Below are 8,519 nucleotides of genomic sequence, written 5' to 3' on the forward strand. Positions count from 1 at the left end.
CTGTCCATAGCACTGAGTAGACTGGACATGGTCGCTCACGCGTAGAATCCCAGAAATCAGAAGGATTGGAAGTTCAAGGCCATCTTCTGATGCATGGTAAGTTCTAAGCCAGGCTGGAACAATGACAACCTGTGCAGAACAAAACAAAACCAAGAAATAGTATGATGGATGGGTCCTGTGTCTTGAATTCCAGCCAGGCAAATAGACAGGACTGAAGTAAATACAGTAATTGATCTATTAAGTATGTGTGTAGAGTCAACAGACATCTTTGAGCATTCCCTATTTTACAACCACTGTCTAGGCACCGGGATTCTAATACAATAAACATATAGTGACCTGTGCTACCTGTGAGGCAGCCACAGATGAAACACGCGGACAGCAAAACAACTAGGAGCAAGCCCTTGGGAGGCGGGCGGGGGTGATACAGGCAGAGGGGTGTCTAAATCAGATGGAGTGAGATGCCGGCTAAATGAGGAAAGAGGCTCAGAAGCCAAGAAGGGAGAGTTGTGTAATTGGTTATCAGCAGTGTCAAATTCTGTACGTAGGTCAGGGAGCATCAGGATGGAGCCTTGCCATTTGGTTTTGGCAGTGAGCATGTTACTGGAGACCTTGGCAGGGCTAGCTTCTGGGAAGTGGCGTGGGTAGGAGCCTCGCTGGATCTGGTTCAGGAGTGTTTTCACGGAGGAACTGAATGCCTCTGGTGCACTCTAGGAGTTGGGAGAGGAAGGGGAGGGAAGCAGTTGTTAGAGGGTGTGTGCATTTGTTGAGGCTCCGGCTAAGTGAGACTCTGTAGGCACCACAATAGTGGATCCCTCCCTGCCCCTGCCGGGTTCTACAATTTTGTGAAAAAACTTAGCTTTCCTTAGCAATAAGGAACTCCCATTTCCATAGGCCATCTCTTTTGTTGAGCCTGTTTGTTCTCTGCTACCTGGCTGTGTGAGTCACTGGAACACTGACCCTGCACTGAAGTCAGCAGATTCTATTTGGAGAGTCTTGGTGATCGTGGGGGAAAGTTGATGAAAATGTTGACAAAAACATTTACTCTCCCTGGTCCCTGAACACCTGTGAGTACTCGGTTTTTTTGTTTTTTTGTTTTTTTCCCATCAACTGATTGTTAGCCTCAGAGCAGGCAAATGCTCTGAGCAAAGTACAGGGAAGTTTCGCCTTCAGGAGCTAAATGTTCACGACACAGGAAGGAGTTATAATACTTTCTATTTTGGTTTTCTCTCATCTGAAAAGACTTATAAAGAGAAAAGTGGCTCTGCAAATGCCAGCCTCAATTAAAATGCTAAATACAAATTGCAGCTTTCCCACCGCTGCCAGAGGGAATGCGTCCAACATGACCAGCCACCTGTTTCCCTTTATACGAGCACAAGATGGGCGGCCACTTCCAGCGTACTCCTCACTGACACCAAATAGCAGCGTGACGATGAATCAAAAGTCATCGGCGGTAGAGATCTACTTACCAAGAAACGACACTCAGCAAGGTCATCTCTGGGAGAGGGCATTTTAGCCGTTAAAGTGGACCAAGGCATGGGGGCGGAGGGGGAGTTTCCCAGGCTTAAAGAAAGCATGGGAGTTTACGTGTTAGGGTTATTAACGTCGACGTTTCCAGCCCGATCAAACATGTATGCCAAACTGGCTGAGGATGTTGGAGCAGAGAGCAATGGCTCGTGGTCTGTGATGACTTAGCTAGACACAGCGAAGGTCGAGGTCGCAGAACCAGAAACTTAAGAATCAGTTATGTAACAGGTTAAAGTTGCAGTCGGCAAGAGAGGCAGTGTGACCTGGGTTCTAATGATAGCTGCATCTTTTTTTTTTTTGTTTTTTGTTTTTTTTTTTTTAACCTATGAGACAAAGTCAGAAAACTTATGTTCTAAGCGGCAATCTCCTAGCCTGTAAAATGCAAATAACGCAAGTGCCGAGTTCAGTGGTATTTTAAGGATGAAATGATGGAAGATATGTCTTAACTCAGAACCAGACAGTGAAACCTTTTATAGATGCTTCATAAGTAATGGCTAAAATTTCCTAGACTTAAGCATCCTCCGTTCCTTATTGATCAGAAAAACACAAAACAAAATAAAACCATTATCATTCAGCTAAAAATATGACAGGAAGCACATCGTGGCACATGCTTATAATCCCAGAATTTGGAAGGCTGAAGCAGGAGGATTTAAGAGAAAGTCATTTTTGCACGCCTTTAATCCCAGCACTCCGGAGGCAGAAGTAGGTGGATTTCTGAGTTCGAGGCCAGCCTGGTCTACAAAGTGAGCTCCAGGACAGCCAGAGCTATACAGAGAAACCCTGTCTCGAAAAACCAAGAGAAAGAGAGAGAGAGAGAGAGAGAGAGAGAGAGAGAGAGAGAGTGAGAACAAGCCATCTTGAGCTACACTACACAGTGAGTGAGACCCTGTGTCAAAAATCAAACAGATAAGAGATGTGCATGACAGAGGGTATGAAAAATAAATATAATAAACAGCTTGTTGTGAAAATCTTACCTTTTTTCATTTATATTTTATTTATTCTGAGTGTAGAGCTGGAGGACACATTTGTCATAGACAGCATGCGTGTAGAGGTCAGGAGACAACTTCGTGGAGTTGGTTTCCTCCTACTCCCGGCCTCTGGAGATTAAACCCAACTTGCCAAGCTTGCGACTTTACCTTCTGAGCCACCTCGATAAGACAACCTAGTGTGACCTTTTTTTTAAAAACAATGCTGATACTCCTAAGAGAAAGATAGAGAGAGCATCATAAAACTCAATTTAAATCTGAAGAGATTGAAGCAAGAACATTTTAATTGGCAACTAGAAGCCAGAAAGATAATCCTAATGTTATAAAAGTTTTACTCACTTCTAAAATTTAATACGATTCTGATTTTATTAACACGAAATAAAATTGTGTCTATTAAATGTAAAATTAGCTTTATTATATGTATAAAGAGTCTTGGTGTTCTTGTATAAATGAATAGCAATGAAATATTCCCAAGTATCTGCTATGGGATGTATTCGTAACATTTATATAATACCCAGTGCCCTCTCCACCTTCCAGATGTTCTCCGAATAACTTGGAGGCCTGAACACTTCACTGCATTACAGCTTTAATGGCTCCTAGCTTCTCGTTTGTTCTGGAAGCCCTCAGGCCATAGCTCCTGTCAAAAAGACCACAACCACTCTTACCAATTCTTAGGCCCCACAGCTAATGGCAGTCTAACCCAGATCCCCTTTTCTTTAAAGTCCTCTCTACTTCTTCCATTTTTTTCCATTTTTTTAGGGGAAACTTATCAGTTTGAGATATACCATTGATTCTTCAACTAGAACGGAGAAAGAGAAGTCTGAGTATTCTAAGAATAAATAATGTCCTAAGGAACAAAAGGGAAGCCGCTGATGCCCTTCAAATCCCAAAACCCTTGTAGCCTTCAGGAGAACGAGAAAGGCAGCCTGTTAGCCCTCAACTCGGCTTCTTGTGGGAAATGTAGACTTCTGTGCTTTTCCAGTTACAAGCTGTTTTACTCAGGTGGGAAAGAAGATAGCACAGGCCCGGCAATGTGGAGAACCTGCCACCCACTCTAGTAGGTTCACTGGCAATCCCTCTCAAAGGCTTTGATTAGTATCATTAACAGAATTTGAGCATGCCCTCCAGGGCTTTGCTGCTTAGTGCTTCGGCCATTTGTCTTCAAATGCTCTCTGACTGCAAATAGTCTCTACTGGAGTGAAGAGCCCATCCTGAAGACTTGATCCTCTTTTTCTTGCATCCCCTAGTCTAGCACAGGTCCCCTTTTCTTTAAAGTCCTGGAGTCCAGAAGAGGAGAAGACAGAAGAAGGGACTGGGACTTTGTGCTTTTTCCTTTCTTTCTTTCTTTCTTTCTTTCTTTCTTTCTTTCTTTCTTTCTTTCTTTCTTTCTTTCTTTCTTTCCATCGTCAACCTGTAAACCCCTTGTCGTTTTCCTTTAGTACAATGGAGGTAATTATAGACACCACTTTGCAAAGTGCTTTGATATCCTCAGATGAAGGGAGCCGAGAAAGGGCAGAGGATAATTATTATTAGCAGCTCAGTGGTGCCCAGGTTTTTCCATATGTGCCTTCCTCCAGGGAAGCGGAGTCCGTCAAAATAAAATCAGTGTTGAGAAGAGAGGCACGATAGAAAGTGACTTCAAAAATATGGGCCAGATGAAACATAAGCGTGAAATGAACATTTAAAGTGATGGCCTGCCTCTGCAAAACGTCCTGCCGTCTTACCACGATGGTGCTCATCAGCTCTTAGAAGCTGGCTTGCTAATAATGGCTTCTTGCATTGGTAGCAATCTTTCCCCAGTAACTGTACGAAACTTTTGTGACATCCAATGGTACTACAATGCCCAGATGTCACTAGTATTATATTTAGATGTCATAACTGAAGGCCAGTTTGCCACACATCGTGCAAAGGTGAGAATTAGCATCCAACATTCCGTTTCCAACACAAAAGAAAGAAATCGGACGATCTGTCAGCTCATAGTAACTATCACACTCTGATTAGAATCTGGTCAGCTAAAGGATGCAGGTGACATCTTTCATATCTTTTTTACTTTCAGTTTTGTTCTTACCGTGCAGCAAGAAGTAAACAATAATTATGGGAGAAGGGTCTCCTAGTCATGAGAATGCTGCTAAGAGAATAAAGATATGGGAAGGCAAAGACAGTGTAACACGTAGTATCCAGCTAGCTTGTACTCTACTTGGGAAGATAACACACACACACACACACACACACACACACACACACACCAATTTGTGGAGAAATTATTATTTAATAATATTATTAGATATTCTCTTCCATAATTGCAGCAATGGAATGCAATATTTTCAAAAAGACATTCTCCAAGCACTCATGAGGTTTCAAGCACTTGAAAGAGACACATACTTACTGTGGTATATTTTCTCTTTGACCCCAGAGTTTAGGTGGATCAAAGGCAGGCACAGCACTTTGTTTTGTCTGGTATTTCATTTAGCGCTTCACAGTGTCCTAGACACAAAGGAAGGGCTTAACATCATTTGTTGAATGACATACTGATCTAATAATTTTAAAATGTAGACAATTAAGTATATCACAAGGACAATATGCATAATAAAATTGCTGAGTGTGTTTCCTCTGATAATTAAAATCCATTAGCGGAAAATAATTAGGGAATAAGCATTGTAATCCTGATAGTCTTAGTGCCCCAGTAGCCTTTAGAAACCAGTTAACAACCGAAAAGTTTCTTTAGACATATTTTTTTTCAAATTCTCCAAAACCATATGAACAGCACCAAGTCTTTCTTCAATAAATAGATGGTATTAAAAAAGTAAAGAAAATCAAAGAGCATGCACTAGGACCCAGTTGTCAGGTCCCTCTTTGTCATCTTCACAGACTCCTCACCATTTGCTGGAGCCCCCTCAGAAACTCCAGGGAAAGAGGAAATGAAGGATCCCTTTCTAGCAGAGCCATGACACCTCCTAGAATGGAGACAGTTGCTTCATTGTAAGAGAAGAGGGGAGAAGATGAAGGAGGACTCTAGAGTTCCAGAATGTGCCTGGAAAGACAAGGAGGGTCCTACTAAAGCCATTCCTAACCATAAGAACAGAGGCCAGCTACCTACGTGTCCCTGGAGAAAGACTAGGGTCAGAGGCAAGGCATGGTCTAGGGAAGACTTACGGAGGAGCTACTCCACTGTAGCCAAGGAGGAGAAATGAGTGGCCCTCTACCACTACCCTCTTTCAGGTAAAAAGAGGGTGCATTTTACCCTGTGTGTCTTATATCATGTGACAATTCAGAATGTTGCTAGATTAAATTGACTCTTCTTTTCATTCACTGGGCTCAAAACAATTTCTCTTTACCTATTAAATACTGACCAATTAAAATAAGTAAGCAGCTCTCTCCACCTTAAGATGCTCTCAATCTTGGTGAGTTGGGGCTGGGGGATATCATTTAGCAGGACTTTGGCAGGGAGACAAACAGCTAAGCTTATTTACAACTGGGATATGTCTGTCATGTATGCCTTCAGGAGAAAGCGAACTATCTCACTTTCCTCCCCATGTCCTACCATTTGGAAAGGGAGGGGGAAAGGATTAAGTTAATATTTGGCCTCCTCCTAGGGTGTGAAAATACCTGAGGCTCCTCATTGTGGCTTAAACACCCTGTCCTTCACTGACTGTGATACCCTACATCTCTTCTATAACTTCCCCTGAGAAGACACCTAATTCACTCCCTCAGAGTCAAGCAAGGTCAGCTTCTGTTCCCACTATAGGGAATGAGACACTGGAGCTGGCTTGGCTCAAAAATAGCCTGTGTCCATGCTGTGGACTCAGCCTGATATCACCAAGGCCAAAGCCCGGTGCCAGAAATCCTGCTTTCAGAGAGAAAGTACTCTCAGCCTTTAACATTGCTGTTGTGCAAGTTTTTAATTAGTCATAAGGATAGTGGTAGCCAAGGTACTGAGATAGTATCATGATGACCAGGGCCGAGAAGGAAGCCAAAGGGATAAAATCTCACCTCTAAGGGAATATTTTATTTTCTATTGGTTGTGAAGAGAATCTAAGTAACAAGACTTAGATACTTACTGACATAGCATCATTTGCTCCAAATTTCTCTAATTCATTATAATTTACTATGGCATCTCTACCATTTTTATTTCCAAGAAACTGACCATCACGACTACTTAATCCAGATAATGACAAACTTGATTGATAGGCAAAATGTCCATTAGACAGATGGACTTTAGACTTTGAGCCTTGTCTGGCACTTAGGTACATGCATTACCTTTGAGTAGATGAACTTTTAATAGCAGAAGAGATAAAATTCAGTCAACTATGTATATAGAATGCTTATTATTCTTATGACTCTGTACCCAGTAAAAAAAAAAAACTTATTTTAAAAGACAGTTGCATAACTATGATATAAATAATGATTTATAAATGTTGCTTAATAAATCAAAGCCCTGGCTCACAATGAATATTCATATCCCTTTTGTTTTTACAGATAAACCAAATGAAAGTCATACATTAAGTTGTTGGAGGGCGAGTGAGCTCCAAACCATGGTCACTTCTACTTTGGCAAAGTGCATTATTCATGAGAGTGCTTCAGCTGGCTCCCAGTGCCAAAGGTAGCCCTCAGGATGATTTTTCTCAGCCTCTGGCCCAGGAGTAATTGGAAAGTGGGCAGCAATTACTTTTGGCATTTTTCTACTTCATATCCAATATTCTTTGTCTATCTGCTTTTATGGAGTAAAATATCCAGTTGTTCTACCAGTCCTAGGTATTTTCAAACTCTTCTGTGAATTGTTTACTTCCTTACATGGAAGAGCCCCCAAATTTCTCTTGCTGTATACACATGCACACACACGCACACACCTTCACACACAGAGAGAAACACAGATACACACACACTCAAACCACATCTGCATGTATACACAACATTGAAGAAACACTCTCTTCATTTAGAACTGTTTGTGTAGGACTTATAGCCTTCATGGCAAGGTGCAGGAATGGCTGGTATGTGTAGATGGCAGAGGGAGAGATAATTTTCCTTAATGATAAGACTCCTAGAGGTCAACCACAGACCAGGACAGGGTCACACTCCCAAGACTAGTTGGACAACACAATGTGTACTCAATGCAGAAAGAAAAAAACTATAAATTACAGTAAAAAAAAAAAAACAACAAACCAAAACATTTAGATCTTTGACTTGTTTCTCTAAAGGAAGAGATAAAGGAAGGGTTTTAGATTTCTCCCCCAGGAGGGGGGAAAGATACTTGTGAAGCACACCCTGCCTGCCAGGCCTTGTTCTGGTGTAAGCGAGTTTGTTTTCTATGCTAGAAATAATAGGGTGCACCATCAATCTTCAGAGATGTAGAAATCATATGACATTGTCAAAATCATAGGTTGAGCCAAGGACCTTGAGTTGTTGCCTACTGGATTTTTTTTCCACATTACAATTTTATTTTTTTTCCAAAAATAATTTTTATTAGATATTTTCTTCATTTACATTTCAAATGATATCCCCTATACCCTCCCCCCCACACACACCCTGACCCTGCTTCCTAACCCACCCACTCCTGCTTCCTGGCCCTGGCATTCTCCTGTACTGGGGCATATAATAGAAGCTAAGAATTCTATTCTACTAGTTGAATCCCTCCATAATTTAGTTCCATCCAAATATACTACCTTTATTATGCAAACTTCTTGTAACCTCCCTACAAAATGTTTATCCCTTTGCTTGTGATTTTTCTCATTAAAATGGCATTTTATTCTAAAAATTATATATATGTATTTATGTATATAAATAGAGAGAGAGAGAGGAGAGAGAGAGAGAAGGAAGTGATAGATCATAATGTATAATTCTTCCCTCCAAATCCTCTCATATACCTCTCTCTGCTCTCTTTCAAATCCATTACCTCCTTCTTTTCTGGTTGTTATTGTATGCATATATGTGTGCGAATATACTGATATATTACCAAATCTAATAAAAAATACCAACTCTAACTGGTTTAGTCCATGTAATAGTACTTGCATG

General features: G+C 41.2%; 1 long non-coding RNA gene across 1 annotated transcript; it reads left to right on the top strand.

The window, feature by feature from the left end:
* The first annotated feature begins 864 nt into the window (after positions 1-864).
* On the top strand, positions 865-7,099 carry Gm52253. The gene is made up of 3 exons (XR_003951937.1): positions 865-1,064; positions 1,306-1,487; positions 6,987-7,099. It is a non-coding gene; the product is annotated as a predicted gene, 52253 (long non-coding RNA).
* Positions 7,100-8,519: the final 1,420 nt, after the last annotated feature.

The sequence above is a fragment of the Mus musculus genome, chromosome 16, assembly GCF_000001635.26.
Source record: "Mus musculus strain C57BL/6J chromosome 16, GRCm38.p6 C57BL/6J".
Lineage (NCBI taxonomy): Eukaryota > Metazoa > Chordata > Mammalia > Rodentia > Muridae > Mus > Mus musculus.